The sequence below is a fragment of the Merops nubicus genome, unplaced genomic scaffold (assembly GCF_000691845.1).
Source record: "Merops nubicus isolate BGI_N331 unplaced genomic scaffold, ASM69184v1 scaffold14838, whole genome shotgun sequence".
Lineage (NCBI taxonomy): Eukaryota > Metazoa > Chordata > Aves > Coraciiformes > Meropidae > Merops > Merops nubicus.
In genome coordinates, this window is record NW_008625233.1 from 13,906 (window position 1) to 34,307 (window position 20,402).

General features: G+C 40.8%; 1 pseudogene; it reads right to left on the minus strand.

The window, feature by feature from the left end:
* Positions 1 to 13,844: 13,844 nt before the first annotated feature.
* On the minus strand, positions 13,845 to 20,402 carry LOC103778051 (annotated as a pseudogene).

Here is a 20,402-nt window from a genome sequence, read left to right on the forward strand (position 1 = left end):
AAGAGAAGAATGTGACTTTTTGTAATCTCACTACCATTACTATTGCTGTTAATTTAGTAGGAAGACAACATCTTGAGTATGTGTCAATTCTGAGAGTTATTTTTGGTGTTATAACCCCTACTTATGGTCTGTTAAATAAATATTCTAAAGCATACAATGCCAGACTGGTGGGAATTAATGTACACAATAAAACTCAAACACAGAGTCTTGTTATCAACACTAACACTGTTAAGAGCTGTAGCCAATACTGTAATGTTTATAGCAAGCCTGGATACGTGTAAATAAATGTGACAGACTGAGCAATATATTTGTGAAATGATGCTCAATATCCTCCAGAATGTCTTTTAGTAGATACTCCTCACATAGTTCAGCTATTTTTTTCCTAAAGCAAGCAAAGTATATTTTAAATTGCTTGCAATACATGTGCATAAACTTCTTAGTGTTTTTCCTTTCTGTCTGTTTAGAATATTAGAAGCTTTGTGCTAAAATGTGCTAAAAATGAGAGGACTGTTCATAAACAAATGGAATTTCATGGCATTTAGATGCTAAGTGATTTGGAGGATTTTCCAAGCTTGTCAGCAAAGAATCTGTGTGGTAGAGCTACTCTTTTGCTTAATTTAATTTTTTACTAAAGGAAGTTCCCTCAAATCTATTTTCATTTTCTTTGTATTTCTATTTCTCTACATTCCTAACCTCTCTCTATTCAATCCTAAAGTTAAATGAGGCAGACAATGCTTTAATAAATATGTAAATTCCAGTCAGAAAAATAAATTGTGTTAGGAATAATTTGTGCTGGTATTTCCACAGCAGCCTCACGACTTAAGAAAATTTTTGAAGGTGCTAAACAATCATAGACTTTCATATAGGGACAAAATAAACTAAAGACTGAAGCCAGTGCAGTTCCAAGACGTCTTAGTCCAATACTTCATCTATGGCCTGGAAAGCCCTCACCTTGCAGGGAGGGATCTGGTTTTAAATGTATTACTTGTTGACTTAAAAAAACTCTCTTGCCCTGCCTTTCTCAAAATACACACCTAGCTAGGGTGCATTGCAGGGAGTTTAGGGAACTTGACCCTTTTTCCCTCTGCACCAGGATGTTAGGAGAGGTATGTTACATCACAGCCTCTGAAGTTTCTCATGGATATGGCTCATCTCATGCCTGGAGTACTTATCTTCCATGTCATGGTGACTGTTCAACAAAATGGGTTCAAACACTTCTGTATCATGGCCCTGAAGGCACTGATGTGCTTTCTGTCCCTGCCCTGCCTCCCTGGGGGCCTCTCTCCACCCCAGCCCATGGCCCAGAAGCCCCGTATCAGCTCTGCCTCAGGCTCTTGGTCCTTGCCCCATAGATGGTGCAGGAACACCCATCTCCAACCCTGTCTCTAGCCCTGTATGAGTCCAGGAGGGTGGATCCCGTGGACCCACACTGTCATCTCATTTCCAGCCTCATCTCCTACTGCTCCTGACTGGACTCTCTCTGGACAAGGATCATCACTTGCCTGATCTTGGGCTGTCAGTGGGTCCTGTTAGCAGCAATTGGCTCTTCCTGCCATCTCTATCCCCCATAGGACTGTTCCTTTTGGTGAGGGCATGGCCCATCCTGGGGTCACCTCAGCTCCATCCCTCCTGGAGAAGCCTCAACACCCTCATCTTTGGCTTTCTGTTCTGACAAAATAACCATGTTACATGTACAAAGAAAAAAAGCTTACTTTTTTTTTTTTTTTTTTCCACAACTGTAATGTGTCAGGAAAAGTACTTATTTTTGGTATCACTCTCTAAAGATTCACCAAGCTTGGTTAGAAGTGCAGGAGGCCTGAATTTAAGTCTCTGCTCCAAAACAAGATCAGCAAGCGGTCTTTCCAACACGTTTCCTACAATACCAGCCTGTTGAATTAAATGAGACGGAGTTGCGGTTTGTCTGGTTTTGTCAGTATGTTTTGTCAGAGAGCTGGCTCTCCCTCAGACGTCCAGGAGATATGCTCTAGGGACACCTAGAAAATCACCCTCTGGCAGTCAGATAGATGAGACTTCCAGAGAATCCCACCGAGTCGTGAGTGTGAAATAAGTCTCCAAGTAGCCAGACAGCAAGAGGGGTCAGGTGGTGATGAGCCATTACTAGGAAATCCTGACGTGGGGAAGGAATGTAGCAATCTAGAGCAGCAGGAAACACCTGAGCAGAGGGGTTTTAGGAGTTTGGGAATCTCTCTATGTTAGATGTAAGCGTCTTACCTCTTTGTGGTTGCTACTAGTACACATCTACTAGCAAGTGTAGCAAAGCAAAACACCTTTGTGACTGTCCCTGTGCATTAGGGCACAGATATTGTTTTCTAGACACAAATTTATGCAGACAAAACCCTTCAAAATCCCCAGTGAAAACAGTTGTAAAAGCATGTGATGATGATTCATCTATATATAGTATGTTATAACTGCCCCGTTCTTCCCCAGGTATCTCCATAGGGTTGGCAGGTATGACACAGGGTGCACAGGAGTCCCATGTCCCTCTGGGACAACAGCTGGAGGCCAGGTAGGATATACCTAAGTCCCCCTTAGCTTAGGAATGACCCAGCTCAAACAGTAGAAGCCTTAAACCAAAATAAGCAAATTCATGCAGTCATTTTACCTGGTTCTGATGAGATCTGCTGCTTACAAGGCTCTGCAGGAGAGAGCTGCCAGAACTGCCTGTTCTCAGGCTACCTTACCTTTATACTGGCTGGCAGAAATCCAGTTCTTCCAGTCCTTCCCTAAGTGGCACAGAGTGAAGTTTGTGGCACACCACTTATGCCCACATTCACTTGTTACAGCATGTACTCTTTGGCACAGTACACAAAGAGATCCAAACCTCCTCCGAGTGTTTGAAATCAGGAGGGGTGAGGGCTCTTGGTATGCAGACGGAAGCACTCGAAGCTTTGTAATGTCCCTGATCAGAGATGTAAAGAGAATGAAAACAGGCCACTGGAAAAGCTGCAAGTTTCTGAAACATCGACCCAAGTCTGAAGTGTGACAGACAGGTGGAGGCTTGAAATGAGTGTGTTTGTACCTTTTCCTGGACTCTTCTTGAGCTAGTGCACCAGGCCTCCTTAGTCAAGCAGGACCTATCTGACTGGCAAGCGATGCTATGTAACAGCAGGCTATGGGGATGCTTGGGCAGCCCTAACACGTTTATGAAAGCCCTGCCCATGTGCCAGCATGCTGCTGCAGACCTGGGAATGTTCTTTTCTGATTACTCTAAAATCTCATCCAGCAGGGGTGGAGGGCAAGAGCTGCCAAGGAACTGTACATATCCTGTTCCTCATGAGCAGGAATAAAGCAAGCGTGTGCCCATCTCTGCCAGTGTGAATGGGCTGCATTTCTGATTCCCTCTTCCTGCACAGCCAGGCTAATGGCATGGAGGAGTTTGGTTTGTTGACTCTCTTGTTGTGCTGCTTCACCAGCAGCCTGGACTGCTGCCTGCAGCACCATGGCACAGGAAGGGACTCGGAACCATTCAGAAAGCAGAGCCCTGGAAGGCAGCAAAGAGACACAGAGTTATCAAGGCAAACATAGTAGGAAAACACCTTGGGTTTTTCTCTGCCCCTTGAACCATCCTGGAAGAAGATTTGGATTGCATTGTGTAAAAATACATACTCAAGAGTGAGGTCTTGAATAAGGAAATGTAATGTCACTCTTCTACTTTCAATATAGAAAGGTTCACCTTATTCAGGAAGTGGTCCTTTCCCAGGAGATAATAAGAAAAAGTCATTAAGTCTCACTATGTTTGTTCATTTCTACACCATCAAATCTTCCACTGAGCAAAGAGAAGATTGGAAAGGTTATCTTGCCATGCTTTTCAGTGCAATGATTTGATCAGTGCTACAGGGTCTGTTTGAAAAACTAGCTGATCACATCCCTCTAGACAGATTTCAATAGATATATGACTGTTCATGACCCTTTTCTGTCTCTTTCCAATTAATATTCTAATGAGCAAGTGTTCTTCAAAGAACCTCTTGAGGAAACAGCAAATTTTATTTGGAAGGGGAGAATATTTCTAAAAACGAAATTTTACAATGTTCCCCATTAACACTTGCCTTGAAGCCTGACTGAAAGAATTTGATTTATCTGATCAGAGAGATCAAGTCATTCAGACAACACAATAAAGTTGTGGGTATTATTCATTAACCTGTCCCCAAAAAAAGGACAGCACATAAAAATGTAAGGATTTTCATGTAAAATTCATGTACTGTATTATACTCAAGAAGTAGGCAAAAAGTAAATAAAGCTAATCTGCTACAGCTAAAGCAGATTTCTATTTCATATGCCCAAACGTGTGTGCCCAGAGAGGCTTGGTTCCTACCTGTACAGCCCACTGCAGAGTGGGCTGTACAAGAGCAGCACTGGTCCATGAACAGCCGGTGGCAGTGACACAGGTCACCAGAGCTGGTCACTTTGCAGAGATTTTAGAGATATTTTTCAGTTGAGGTCCTCTTTACTTTCTGGATCTTGAGCCTGAGGACCGTTTGTTGAGGCTTGCTTCCACAGGTTCAAGAATTAGTAATTTAGGACCTTTGTGTTCAGCATCTGGCACTGGAAGTAGACAGATGAGGAGAGCTGGGAATGGTGCCGTGGACCAGCTAAAGGTGTGCATTTAAAGTGAGTGGGACAGGCTATATTAATACCCTCATCTGGTACTTCTATTCAAAAGTAAAGGGCCTCTGCTCAAGTTGCTTTAAGTCACTCTATGAGTAAAGGGAGACAGGATGAACTAAAGCTACTTCTACCAGTTAAAAAGCATTCAAGAAAGGATATAATGTAGTTCAGCTAAACCAGTTAAGACTACTCAGAGCTTCATTTGCAAAACTCTGAACCCCCCTGCTGACTGTAATTCCCATTTTTAATTCTTTGTATGTAAGTCTGTCTGTGATTTATTTTTATTTTTTTTTTTTTTTTAGGAAGGAAGGAAAGAAAGCACACAGTAGAGACCATAGGTAATTACTGGTACCATTCCTCATGTTTAACTGAATTTGCTGGGAGCAGATGGGATCAGGAATTCAATAGATGTATGCTGCCATAAGTACATCGACTTGGCAAGGACTATGCCAGTGCTTTTCACTGCAATCACTGAAAAAAGCATGAGAAAGACCCCAGAGGAAATATTATATATTTCTGAGGCAAAGAAAGGACCATTTTTCCATTGGGCCATCCTTCTGCTGTGCTTGGAGATGTCTTCTTTTGCAAGAGGTACAGTTGCAATAGTTTGTGTTAAAAAAGGATCCTGTTCATCCTTGGCTCTGGGGGTAGCACATTCATTTGGGGTCTAGGGTCTCTTATCCTGTTCTTGGCTCAGCTGTTACCCAGTTGCAAGTCTGTCTCTTTGGACTATAGTTTGACTATCTGTAAAATGGCTGTTTGTGACCTTTTTAAAGTATTTTGAGATTCACAGGCTGGATGTGCTATAAAAGAGCAGGTATTTGTTGGAATCAATATATAAGTGACAATTTTAGAGTTCCTTTAAAGTTGTCTGACAGGATTGCACAGGACCAGTCACGCTGACAGTTTATTATAAGGCCCTAGTATGTATTAAATGACACCAAATTTTTGGCAATGCTAGCTGGTATTTTAATAGCCTTAATAATAGCACATATTAGCAGCATTATTACTTGCTTGTGTCACACTCTCAACCTTCACTGTGCCATGCTAGCAGTAACCAGTGAATGCACATTCTAGGAAATTCATCTACCTGGAGCTAATTTCTCTGAGTAAAGCTTTAACTTCAGGGACATAGGTTTTAAGGTCAGTGTGGGAGTGGGTATGAGAAGGATTTGATGCTCTTTTGGAGTTACAGATGAGCTTCCAATTTCTGCAGACACAGAAATCAGTTTTAAAATAGATAATTCCACCCAGGCCATTTGTGTGCCTGCTGCTTCTGCTGCTTGTGCTGCTGCACAAGTCAAACTGCCGAGAGGTAGGAATCCAAGATGGGGAGATGCCAATGTGCCACCTTTCAGATGGTCTTTTCCATCCATCCTCCATATGACTAAAACAATTATTAGCAAGAACAGGTGAAATTAACAATGTTCCTGGGTTACTGTATCAGACTTGGGATCAGCTCACCAGTGGCCTCATGTATGCCAACACCGTGAAGAAGTAGAAAAACAGGCCTAAGATTATTTTAGGTCTTTTGTTTGGCCTTGAACGTTCTGCTTTACCCAAAGTACCATGCAATCATAGGCCTAATCTATCAAGTCAGCAAGATAAAATGTTAGGACTACAGCCAGAAGTAGCAAGAAGAAAGCTAAATTCTACAGCTTGCTGCTGAGATCAGCCCCTGGGCAAATGCTATAACCTTTTATAGCAGATGCTAGAAATGCTTTTGAAGCTGTTACTGAAAAGATGGTTGTCAGCACCTCTGGTGATAGGAGCCTGTACTCAGGTGATGCATCCTGTCTCCTTCCCCCCAGCTACAAAAGCATGTGGGACAATAACAGCTACTTTGAGCAGAACCTCTAACTGCTATCTGGGCAGACACTAAAAATGTTGAGACAATTTTTTTTTGCAAAAATTCTACCACAAAAGCCAGGGACTGAACTGGCAGTTAGTTGAATGTTATTTTTCACATACTGAGTGAAATTTTTTCCTATTGATTGGCAATTAGCCTGTTCTAAAAGACATCAAATTCCCAGACGGTGTAAATCAGAGAAGTCCCACTGAAGTCTCTGATTCATTTTCCAAATGGTTAAAAAATTTAGTAGGAACTTTAAACTGCCAATGTTATACATCAAGCAGATGGCTAAAATTCAGAAAGGTGGCACATTTTCTATAATGCTTTTTGACATTAAGCATTCTTTACAGACCAGATATAATCAATACAAGTGCTAGACTGAACATTCTGAAGGTTTAAAAAAAACCCAAACAAACCAAGAAAAAAAAATTGACCTGATCAATATAAGTTTTAGGAAAAAGAGTCAAAATACGGAACCGAATTTTTCAGTTTGAGGCTTTGTTGTCCTTTAGAAATATATGTTAGTTATCATAATGAATCAAAATTAAGTTTTAAGAGTCCTGCACTTCTCTTGGATGGAAGTGTGACACTCTTGTCAAAGTGACTGTAAAAAACATTGTAGTTAATGTAAATAATAATAATAATAAACGTTGTAAATAATGTAAATAATAATAAAATAAACAAACATTGCCTAGACTTGTTTCCTAACTACTGGGAAGTCTAATGTCAGGCCTGCTTCTACCTATATATTTTAGGAAACATTTGTAAACCCGGTACTTGTGACTGCAATTTTTCCTTGTTTCCTTCAGTTGCCTAATGAAGGAGAACTGTTTTGGGGCTGTTTCAGTGTACACATCTTATTTCTGGACAGAAGTACAGACATACTAAGTTTTCTCCATTTACTCCACACAGCTGTGCAAGCAAGTCACTGCTACTGAAGTCTATATAATATCAAGGTAAAACCATGCTATATGTGATATAGAGTGGTGATATTTCATTTTGCCAGCCAGAAACTCTAACAATCATTTTGATAAAGGCAAAGGTAGGCTGTAAATTATACATTTTCTTTTATCCTGTATTCATTTAAAACATAACTAAAGCCTTTTCTGCCTTTAATAGAATCATATCCTTTTTATATTTAGAATGCAATAAATCAAAATTCAGTATATAAAAATGTGTAAGAAAATATATATAATTAAAGTAAAAGCAATAAACTCAGAAAGTGAAGGATGAGATTTTGCCACCTATAGAAACACCCACTTCTTCATTCCCAGGAGTTAGAAGAAAATCTTGTATTTATGTTGCCTTAACTGAATGCTAGCTAAGTCTGTGTTGCTTTCTAATAAATACTGGTTATCTTGGTAGCAGAGGAATGTAGTATTTCAGAAATCCAGTCTTTAAATTTTTCCCTAAAGGCTGAGCTGCCCTTCCTTCTCCCACTTTCTGGGAGAAACAAGCCAATGTCCCCTTTGTTTACCATAGCTGGCTCTGCAAAATCCAGTGATGACTAGGAAGGTCTTTGCCTTCAGTGCTGTGATTTTTTTCACGACCTGGGCCTGAAGATTTGGGAAAAGGTTCAGCTTTTCTTTGCTGAAGAGCAAATTCCCCGTGCAGTGAGAAACTGCAGAGCTGCTCCAGCTCTAAACAAATCTTCAGAGAATCAATGCTCGAGCCTTGCCAGCTGCCTCCAGTGAGGGCTGAAAAAAGAGCCACCTTTTCCACAGCCCCATCTAAGGTGTAACTGCAGCCAGTCCCAGCAGATTTTGGCATAATCCTCTTTGTCTGCTGAGAGAAGATCCTTACAGAAACACAGATTTCAAGAAGATCTAATAAGCTCCTGCTTTCAAGAATTGCTGTTTTCCCAGAATCCTAGCAGAAAACAGATTCTTTGCCAAGACGTAGTTTTACTATCCTTGGAATAGCAAAGCATTGATTTTCTGTTCAAGAGGCTTACCTCCACTTTATAGAGAGGCATGGGCTGAACTACAAATCTTGTTTGAATAAGGATCTGAAGCATCTTTTTTGGATACGATGGTGGTATTATACTTCTGCCAAAACAAAGAAAGAACATGAATCTGAATCTCCTTCCATATGTGTTAACAGGTGATTATCAGCTCTTCTAATTCATAACCACTCTCACAAAACATGTTTGAAGGCAAAACTCATAAACAAATTCTCAAAGAATCTGAAGAAGAGAAGTCTGTAACAACAGCCAGCATCTCACTCCTAAATACTGAGGAAGTCACATGTAGCTGAGACTTCATTTTTTGTAGGGAGTACATAACATATATCAGTCTATGAGAAGTGAGCTGAGTAAGCAATCCCAGTGCCTAAACCACAGAGTTTGTTTGTTTGTTTGTTGGTGGTGGTGGTTTTAAATTGTTGGGTTTTTTTTTAAAGATAGGCCTGGTCAGAAAATCCTGTGTTAAAGTGGGAGCCCAGGAGAAAATTCAGCTACTAATTTGGCAGGTTAGGGTTCAAGATAAATAATGATTTAAAAGTAATCCTGTAATTTTCAGAAAATTACGTACCTCACACTTCCACCAGTGAAGGACAAAGTGGAATTTTAATGCAAAAAGATGCAAGACAATCCCAGTGCCTAAACCACAGAGTGAGTTTGTTTGGTTGGTTGGTTGTTGTGGTGGTTTTAAATTGTTTTTTTTTTTTTTTTTAAAGATAGGCCTGGTCAGAAAATCCTGTGTTAAAGTGGGAGCCCAGGAGAAAACTCAGCTACTAATTTGGCAGGTTAGGGTTCAAGATAAATAATGATTTAAAAGTAATCCTGTAATTTTCAGAAAATTACGTACCTCACACTTCCACCAGTGAAGGACAAAGTGGAATTTTAATGCAAAAAGATGCAAGACGTTTGTAATTTGTTCCATTATTCTCAATGTAATGATAGTGTTGATTAAATTATTCAACATAAGCATAAAGTAATCTGTCATAACTGAGAAGACCAGGGTTTAGATAGGTAGTTACTCTTTAGTGCCCTCTACATGAAAATGTGAATAATAGAAACAAGCTCCTAAATAAGTGTAGTGTCTCACTAAGTACACTTAGAAGCTCTGTTCCCATCAATTTCAATACAGAATAGACTTAAAAATGAATGTACAATGCAAACTGTACAGCATTTAAAATGCTGGATTTAACAGTGTTATTGCTGAGTTTAACCATCGTTTCAGGGAGCTGGGCACCTGAATTATGCCAAGGCAAATCTATTCTGCGCTTGACTGTCAAACTGATTTGCAGCAAAGCCCCAGCCTGCGATTAAGATCAACATCCAGACATCTGGAACAGGTTGAGTGAAGAAAAATCCATGTCTGTAAGATTAAGCAGCAGAAATAGGCAAGAAGGTGCAGCACTACCCTCCAGCTGCCTCGAGGCTAATGGGAGGAAAACAGTTTAGTACTGAGTAAGTTAGGATGACTGGGACACGGCTGCCTACATCAGATCAGGATTTCTGATTAAATTGAAACACTAACTTAACCTTGCTGTCACTTGGATCTGTCCCTCCTAACCAGCTACACAGGCAGATGGGGTTTGCCTGATTGGATCTAGAGGAAGGAAGAAGACCATGAATTTTACAGCCACTTCAGGCTATGACTGAACCAGGTGCCAGCTTCAAGCATCTGTCCTTTGCCAGGATGACAGTAAATAGAAGCAAAAAGAGAAAAGATATCTTTGCCAACATGAAGTCAGTGGGAAATGTGGTAGAACATGTCAGTACCAGAGAATTATTACAAATGGAAGTTCCAAATAAACTGAAACTTAGCATTAGTATCAGATTTCCCATTTCAAAGTGACTCATAAAAGAGCCTAGGAGGGTGATCAGCAGGTAATAATGTCAGAGCAGTTTTCCTTGTTTCCTGTTCTCATTCACAACAACAAGCTTGTTTTAATAACCTTGATTGCCTCTGCTAAAAGACTAGGTGTACTGAAAATTGTACATGGTTTCAGTTATTAGTGGGATACATGCAGATTTTTAGCTGAGTCTTTGTTAACTTTTGGCTAGGTGAAAGAACGTTTCAGGTTATTTCCAAGTCTTATGCCAGTAAATATTGTTAAATACCGAATCACATTGGGTATTTGTTTGGCATCAGAATGCCTAGTAGCTTATCAAAACCTCTAACAACTTAGATGATAAGCTCTTTTAGATACTTTCTAGGTATCTTTTTTGTGCCTCCATAAACTTCTTCAAACCTTCATTTTGCTTGTAATGATTACCTTCTGATCTATTTTAAGAATGTTCTAGCATGGAAAAGGTACCTATCAAGGTCTCAAGACCCTTGTGGTGTACTCTTGGAGGCAGCCCAGCTCGATGAAAGGCCTATTGAAACCAATGGAAACTTACCACTGACTTCATATGGCTTTGGGTCACACCATCAAAAGCTCTGACTAAAATATTTCTGTGGTTGTCATCTGTCCTCCAATTTTTAGCTTCATATATTATTTTCATGTGATATTACTAAGAAATATTTAGCCTCACAAAACAAGAAAGAAGAATCACAATTTGTACTATTAGAGAAAGTATGTTTATTATATTTTAAAATGTCCATTCTCATGGATGTACAAAGATAGTTAATTTTATCACTGCCATTTAGTAAGCATAATAACATGAATTGAACTTTAATCCTCTGTAGAGAAAAAAAGCCTACAGCTAGAAATTTTTTTCCACCATCAGTTTTATTACAATATGTGGCATTACGTTCTGCATACCATGTGTGACAATTCTTGGTATGATCTTAGAGGTGCAGTTGATACCAGTTTATACCAGATCTCACATAACCTGAGTGTCCAGCCTTCAAAGGAGAGGGATGCTACCAGAGGAGTCAGAAGGAGCATGTGGTTCAACTTTCCTCATGAGAATAAACATTGCATGCGGGGTACCTTGCTGTGGGGAGTAACCTGCTGTGGTTTGGGAAGTACCTCCTAACTGTGCCATCCTGCAGGTCATCACTGTCACACTGCAGATCTTGGCTGCTTGAACCTCACAGAATAATCTGGCCTGCCAATAAAGTTGAGAGAGAGAGATCGAAACCTGATAGATGCTTCTGAAATATCTGAAAGCCCAGTTTTATTGCACTGGCCTGTGCTTTGCTGTTTGCCTACCTGGTCAGTAATAAGTAGGAATTACAATTCTCAGTGTAGACTGGGTTTTGAGGTCTTTCTCTGAACACAGAATAGAAGGAGGGCACTTGAAAAAAATTGTCTGAGTCACTGCAAAAAAACTCCAACCCTCCATCTCTCAGTGGAAGGGAGCAGTATGACAGAGCTGGTTTGTGGCCTGATAAAAAGGCATTGCACCTCTGCCTAAGGAGGAAATGTGGCCCAAACCCAAACCAAGGCTTTTGTGCCGTGACTGAAACTGAGGTGGGTATAGCATTCTCTGATCAAACCTGCCATCTCCAACATCTGCCCAAGGGCTACTTACCTCAAAACCAGCTAAACCTCACTGCACCTGAAGTGGTCATCAGGAGATACCCTCCCCCTTAATGGGTTGGCTTCTAATTCAGTTGTGCCACTTCAGTGGATATATTGAGTGGGAAACATCTGGATGCATGTTTGGATACCAAGGAATTTAATAACATTTCTATAAGATGCATTAATTTAGTAGAGACAGTTGCTAATTTAACACATTCACAGAAGAATTTGATTTTCTAAAACACTGATTCTCTTTCCCATTGGTTAGCTGCTGTGAGCAGTAAGATGTGACCTTAGAAAAGACAACAAGAGCCAAAACTAACATCTAATCCAAAGCCACTCAGAAAACATTGAGGCATTTTGTTTCCTATTAGCATGTACTTCAGTTCTAGAGTACAAGTAGAATGTCAAATGAAAAATTTTTACACCTCTCCTTTGAAGAACTGACCATAATCAGCTCTTTAATTCTAAGAAACAGCATTTCTCTGAGAAAGACCTTGGTAAAAAAAATAAGTCTCTAGTTTTCTTCACTATAAAAATAAGCTTTAGAAATGTTTTAGTGGATCTCCTGCTTTTATTTTTTGAAATAAATAGCCTGATTTTAATTTATATTATTTCTTTTAAAGAAAGATCATTTTAAACTCCATTTATTTCTTATTGATTGGATGTGGTTTAGTCACAGTCTCCCTAACTTAAAGGGAATTTTAAATATGTCTTTCTACAATGGAGTTCTGTCAAAAAAATTAATGAAAGTTTTTCTTCCTTGACATCAAGAGCTCTAGTAACATAGTGTTTGTTCACCTTACAATTGTTTGTTCAATGTTGTTATTATGGCAATAACTCACTGAGGTTAGATATGAGGATAATAGCATATGTTTGAAGGTTGAAAAGCTGCTAAGAGGTGCAAAAATCACAAAAGTCTAAGCCTGATGGGATCTTTAAGGTTCTGGGACAAAAGAAATAAAGGAGGTCTATGAGAGTTAGATGGTATGTTTCAAATGTTTGCCAGCATCAAACAGAAAAAAAATCAGTGAACTCAGAAGAGGTCTCATAGATCCCTTATCTGTCTTATGGTTATTTGTCTATTCTTCTTCCAGCTACAGAGATTATAGTATAAAGACACAATTATGGTACATATATATGTGTGCATGTGCATATTTTAATGTATATTATTATTAATTACCAACTGGTTTGTCATTGTTTAATTCAAGTAAATTCTTCTTGAAGAACACTTACTCCCTAGGAAGCTGAGTAGCTGGAGGTTCACAGAGTGCCCTGGAGACATGCCAGGTATTCTTTCTGCTCATGGTCATCTTCAGAGAAGCATTATTCTCTCTGCTGACTTTAAGGAGGGCAGGACATAAATAATTTTTTTTGTTGAAGATTATAAACTTGCCTGATCCTTGTTGACTGCATCTCTGTAATATCCATGGGGTACTTTCATTACCATTAAATTTAAAGGTCATTGAAGTATTGTCATAGATTCAGGATGGAAGTATATCGGGCTGCGATGGAGTTCAAAGTGAAGCTCATGCTGGTTTTTTTTAGTAGTAGCAGGCTTCTGCTGTCCTAGTTGTGGCTATCAGCAGGGCAGAAACCTGGCTTCTAGCCTCCTGAATAGCCTCATCTCAGAAGATGGGATTGAGGGCCAGACATATTCCTATAACCTGTACATTTTTGACACAGCCTTCTAGGTGTCCAATGCCTAAGGGATATTAAACCTCAGGGGATAGCTGCAGGGTTTGCATTATGCCTGGAGCCATGACATGTCCTGTCCCCAGCTGCAAAGCATGTGAGACTTTTTGTGGGATACACTCTACCATCTCTCCAAGCTGACTAAAACCAGCCCTTTGATGAAGTAATAGCTAGAGAAGACTCATAAAAAGCAAAGGAAGCAGACAGATCACTGCAAATCTTTTGGGTGACACAGAGTCTACAGACTCCCTCAATGGTCATCAGCAACTTTAACTTCTCCACAGTCAGTTCCTTCATAACCCTGATAACAGTGATGGCCAAATATCTCTGCCATTATTTCCAGATCTTCATTTGATACTTCCCCTCTAAGAGTAAACCCTTGGTCTTCCAAGGCATCCATCCAGAAACTCTTAAGATTCAAATGTAGATATGTCGAGTCTCTCCAGGCTCTTCACACACATCATCCATTGTCTTGACAAAGACACTTGCTGCAAATCTTAGCTGCTGCTGTGACTTTGATAATGTAGGGCCCTAACTCAGAACCAATGAACTTTTGCTCTTCTGTGAAGTTGCTCTGTAAATGGTAGAAAAGAAATTTTATCTGATGTGAAACCAACCACTCTATTTTTTTCTTTTACAGTCTGAAAAATCTGCTATATGTAAGCAGCTTACATTAATGAATTCATTCATGATAACTTACATTTCACTAATATGAAAGATTATTGCAAAATTTTATACAGCAAATAGAACCCAGTTGAGGTGTAAGGGCTCTAGCAACTTACACTCCTCAGCAAACACCACAGTCTGTAGATCTATAAAGAAGCCACGATGCATGCTAGAAACACAAATGATGACAGAGAGGCTGTGTGGCAAGACTGGAGGGGTCTAGAGCTGATGGAGATGCTCCAGGGACTTGTCTTTATCACTTGACTGAGTTGGAAAGAAGTTCACCCTCCTATTCAGTGACTCTGACAGAAAACACAACCGAATATTTACAGAAATTGGCTGAAGTAATTGAATTTGCTGAGGACAACTGAACACTTATTTTCAACCATTCATTTTCATGCTGGCTAGGTTTTCTATATTATCTGCCAGGGGAAAAGCAGCCTGGAACACCCATTTCACACAGCTTTAAGGACAAAGTCTTTTGTCATGACAAAGTTTGATATGTGGCTGTCTGAAAGCTCCAGGACATGACAGAGTCTCAGAAATCAGTCTTTGATTTTAGTGTGGCTAGGTCTCATATCACATAATACAAAGCCTCTCCATCTGATCTCATCAGCCTACTTCATTTTACCTTCCCACTCAGAGGCACAAATAGAGTTCCCATAACCTGACAAATTGCTGGGCACCACTGGTGCACCTAATCTGTTCTGAGTGATGAGGTAATCAAGCTCTAGATGATTTCTTAGAGCTTTATCCAACTGGAAAGAAATCTGCCCAAATTCCAAAATGCCTAGTATTATCCATTGGCTTCCTTCCCTACCACTGGATGCCTGTAAGCCTCACAAGACCTTACTGAGCTAGGAAGAACTGACCATGTTCCACGATCGTCCTGACTGAGGGATCCCAAAGACTGGTTAAGCATTCAAGAGTTAAGAGTTACTTGCTACTCTGCTGGTACCAAGTACTCAGAACTGGTGCAGTCAAACAGTGTCCATTAGTAGGATAAAATGAGGATCTTACACATTGTATTTTAATTAGGCACAGGCTTACCTCTGAAGAAATTAAATTCATATCTTGCCAAATAACAATGCCTGCAGCTCCCTGGGCACTCTGATAGCATTAATAAGATCTTGCTACAGTGAAAACAGTAAAGACATCACTGTCAGGCTAATTCAGCATTTCACAGCCTTTCTAAAGTAATGCAGTGGTTTCTTATGTAGCTTTCCCTCAGACTACATTTTCCTTTCATTCTGGTCCCTGTGAACTATATTTTACTGTGGCTAAAGGTTTGCTGTCTAAAGTACAATGATTATTAAAAAAAAGTTGCAGACTTAGGTACTGCCTGAGATGTTGGTAATAAGCAAGTGAACAAGCACTGGGGAAAATGCATTTTGATTTACTTTGATGCAAAATTTAATTATAATTATTTGATATCTCATAAATTACTAGAAACAATCAAAACCTTTTCATTACAGTGAGCTTTTTAACATGAGAATTCTCCAAAGCACTCCCTCAGTTCTGTTTTTGCTGATAAGGGGAAGGACAGAGCCATTCTGCTATGTCAATCACCTGTTTTCCCATTCTTCAAGTTGAAAGATGTGATTCCAAAGCCATGCATTGTTCTTGCTGCCTTCCCTAGAAGTACACTCAGATTCTTATAAAAACCTTAGAAAAAGTGACTGTAAATAGGAACACACTATAGGAGGGAGAATGTTGGCACTGTGCAGCCTTAAATTAGAGGGAAAATGCAACATGCAGTGAATCTTAAGAATTTCAGTTACAATTTCATGCTCTTTCCAGGTTTCTTTCAGAGAGATGTCTTTCACTGTACTTTTTCCTCACATTGCAGATTGTAAGGAGAGGGTATTTGGTGCTTGGATGTTTATCCTTAGTTTGAACAGTGATTAAGGATCAGCAACAAATGAATTATTATGCCATAAGCACTGAAGATGAAAGATCATCAATATACAAGTGACACTCTAGACATCATCATTGATTTAAGGGAGATTGAGGGTCACAGAACATGAAGAAAAAAAGCAGAAAAACTTCACAGGAATTAGTTGCCTGAGGGAGAAAAGAGGGAGAAACGACACAAAATGGCAAAAGGGATGCACACAGTCCTGCAGCAGGACAGACAAGCTGGACAAAAACACCAAAGCAGGTGTTTGAACCTCCTTTAGTGCCTAATAGGCATTGCCTTCAAGATAGAAAGAAGTGCAGCCCCTTATTGGGAAGCGTTGTGGGTGACGGCGGTGGCTGGGACAGACACAAAATGGCAAAAGGGATGCACACAGTCCTGCAGCAGTTTTTGGTGGCCATCTGTCCTTGCAAAGCTAAGGAAGGACAAGCTGGACAAAACCACCAAAGCAGGTGTTTGAACCTCCTTTAGTGCCTAATAGGCATTGCCTTCAAGATAGAAAGAAGTGCAGCCCCTTATTGGGAAGCGTTGTGGGTGACGGCGGTGGCTGGCAGAGAATACTTGTGTGTTGAGTTCAGCTGATGTGAACAGTATTCCTTGGTTCTGGCACATCATTTGCCTGCTCCAAGATGAGCTTGGGACTAAATTAAAGTTTTTTGACTTGGAGGCATGCAGTAAGACTGCTGGCTTCAATTTCCCATTCTGATGTAAAACTGAGCCAGTTGCTAAGATCTCTGCCTCAGTTTCCTTTCTTTAAAAGGGGCAGCTATCTGGGGACTAGCCAGCAATTGCATGCCTGAGCAGAAAAAGTACATCAGGGAGGATTAATGTACTAACTGCCTCCTACATACTACATCAAATTGCAGAAATCCTTTTAAATCAATCAAATGAATGTTTGAGCATAGTTTAGTGATGAATTAAAGAAAAAGGAAAAAAAGGTATTTGAGGATGCATTTTTTTCTTCAGAACATTGAGGCCTTTAAAGCATGTGGACAATTAACGTGAACCAGCAGAGCTGGCCCAAGTAGGAGGTTTCCCATCCTGATGTACCATCTGCAAGAATGGTGTAAAGCATAAATTGCAGCCCACATTGTTCCACCAAAAGCTTACCACAGAGAGAATTAATAAAGGTTCACCTCTATAACCTAGTTAAGCATGCACAGATACGGGCAATGCATAATCTTGGGATGTCCTGGAGGAAATTGGTATGTATTCATTCAATCTAAACTGAGAAAAGTGCAAAAGGTTTTTGCCTGCTCCCAGTAGGTTTCTTAATGCAAATGGAAGGATATAGGGCTGCACTGCTATTCCAGAACCAGGAAAGTTCATTGTTCCTCAAAACTTCACTCTTTTTGGCAGGATCCAATGTAGTTCTGGTCACAGAAACTGCAGTTGTGACAGTCAGGATATAAATAGCATCCCCACAGGCCCGTTGGTCTGCTTTTCATTCCTAATGCAATTGTTTTCTTCAGAAATGTTTTTGCACTTTCTTCAAAGGAAACCCTGGCTAAATGTTCAACATCATTTGCTGAAATATTCCCTTTCATTTCAGCTAGGATTTTCCTGAACTTTCTTGTGTAGACATCTTTTATATCACAGTTGTGAGCCTGCTGAGGTCTCCAGTACTCCCAGTCTATGAGAGCTAATCCACTGAAGTCCTGAGCTGGGAGGTAATAGTTAATGCCATGGCCACTTTTTTCCAGGTGAGCCTGCAAACTGAAGTTCTAGCGTAGGACACCATTAACAGTGACTTCCTGTGATGTGTACCAAGGATAATAGCCAAGCCTATTAAAATAAAATATGGTCATGTTCTGCCCTCTTGCTTTAGCTAACGGACTTCCAATCATATGGAATAATTTCAAGTTCAGTATAACATCTTACCTCAGGGAGCACAGGTCTGAACACACTGTCAGTCAGTATCTGCTATATCTTCTAACACTGAAGAAACAAAGTGGGCACTGTCTAACCCAAAGAAAGGGGGAAGACTCTCAGCTGAAGTAAATCAGTGGAAGTCAGCATAACCACAGTCACTTGTCTCATCAATCCAGGTCTTACTGACATCAGTGGGGATATTGCCAGCACTCCAGTGGGCCCCAAGGTGTCTTAGTGGCTGTTGCAGTTGGAAAGGTTGATGAAGAAATGTTTTCCTTATTCTTCAAGATTTCTCAATAATAACAAAGATAACAGTAAAGTCAAACCTTGCTTTTATCACCGCCTTCACAGCTTCATGGACATCCCTGACCTGCCTAGTACAATGCCAGCCACACTCCAAATAGCTCTAAACAAGCTCATATATTTCATTGCCTTGGTGCAGTACCATTAAGGGATACAAGTTCAAACACTTGACAGCAATAAAGCAGAGCCATGAAAGCTTGCTCTGAGCTGTTTATTAGCCTGGCTGCACTGTCACATGGAGCTAGTGCCTTCCAGACCAGCTCCAACAGCTCTGCACAGCACTGCATTGTGCAATGTGGATTTCAGTGCTAAGGTCTGTGGCCACTGCTATGAGCAGAATCATTAGTCACAAGGTCTCTGCTGATTATGTGTGTACTAAGCAGAAAAGAAACAGGACATACAGCAAAACCTACATACCTATATGTAAGAGGGTCTTATCCATTCTCTAACTCTGGGCTCCCCCCTGCATTCAAAACCCTGGGGAAATCTCACAGAGCTGTACAATCAACCATCAGGGATGGTCATGGATTTGTACTTGAGTCTTGCTTGTTCTTATTCTTCCTTACCTAGCTATTTATCCCTCCTGGGATTGTGACCTGATGGAAGTGAGTATTATGGATGTCATATGAGCAGCCAGTTTACATATATTGATGGCATTAATGCATCTATGTTAGTCTTTCTTTCTCTCAAAATAGAAAAAGTACCAAGAATGCTTATGCATCTAAGTTACTTTTATGGATCTCCCCACTCACCCACTTCTTTGCTATTTTAGGGTAGGGCTAGCAAGGTGTAATTCCAGGTACCTGTAGCAAAAACATTGGCATCCAAGATAGTGAACCTAAGTACTTTTAATAAGACGTGGATGCTTTTAGGGTATGGTCTTTTGACAGTTTGAGACACTAGAGTGCTCTGAAGTGTCCAAGATGTACCTGTTCCTCCTGCTGATCAGGCAGGCAGTCCACAGGACCAATGGATTATGGTGTAGACATTGGAGAACTCAACATTTTGTCAGAGAAATCTCATCCCATGAGACTCACAATACTTTGTGTTTAGTGAAGAGGAGGCCCACATTTTCAAAACCACTATCCACATATCCATGAGTGCCATATTGATATTAATGGACCTTTCAGAAAATTGTGTTAATGAAAATTAGCCTGATTTGCCAAGTGTCTCTTGGAAAGTGTACACCATACCAAGAAATCAGCTAAGCAAAGCCACACAGGGCTTGTCAGCATTAGAGGCCAAACTGAATTTTCTTGCTAGATGGCTAAACAGCCAAAGTTGCAAGATGGTGGGCTTGCTCTTGTGAGGAGACACCCAGCAAAAGAACCAGCTTTAGAGAGTCAGGCTTGCTGCCCCAGAGGGATGGAGAGAAGGGACAAGGCACTCCTGTGAGTCCAGCAGCTCTGCCCTCCTACCGCAGCCCCTGCCTGGGATCAGCACATGCTTCTGGCTTTCTAGGAGGGCTGCAGGGAGGCTGCAGCACTGGTGCCCAGCAGTTTGCTCTGGTTTATCTACAACCAACTGGAAAACACAGAGGCCTTGCTGTGCTGGAGCATCGCTGAGCACTGTTCTGGCAGTTCACAGAGAAGTAGAGTTGTAAGAAAACCCTGACAGAGGGCAGCAAATCCCTACAATTATTATTTTAAATCACAGCATGTGATTCAAAATAGCAGCATGTTGAGTTTCCCCTGTGAGAGCTGTACCACCATCCTGCTCCTCTGCTCCTGTGCCTGTCAGTCTGGTTCAGGAAGGTGTCACTAACTGGGCTGGGCGCATCCCTCAGGTGTTTTATGCCAGATTTCAGGGAGCACTTCCCACACAGGACCCATATCACTTGGCCCAAACATGCCAGTGGAATGCACCAGCAGCCACCTGTGACCTGGGACACCTTGTGACATCACACCCCAGGGCAGGCAGGGCCAGTGCTGCCCACCCAGGCTGTGCCAAAACCCACAGGGCTCACCGGGGGCTGCTCTCGCTAGGGTCTGCCTGCTGCTGGGAAATAGGGAAGCTGAGCACTGCCCTGTGCCATGGGTCTGCCCACAT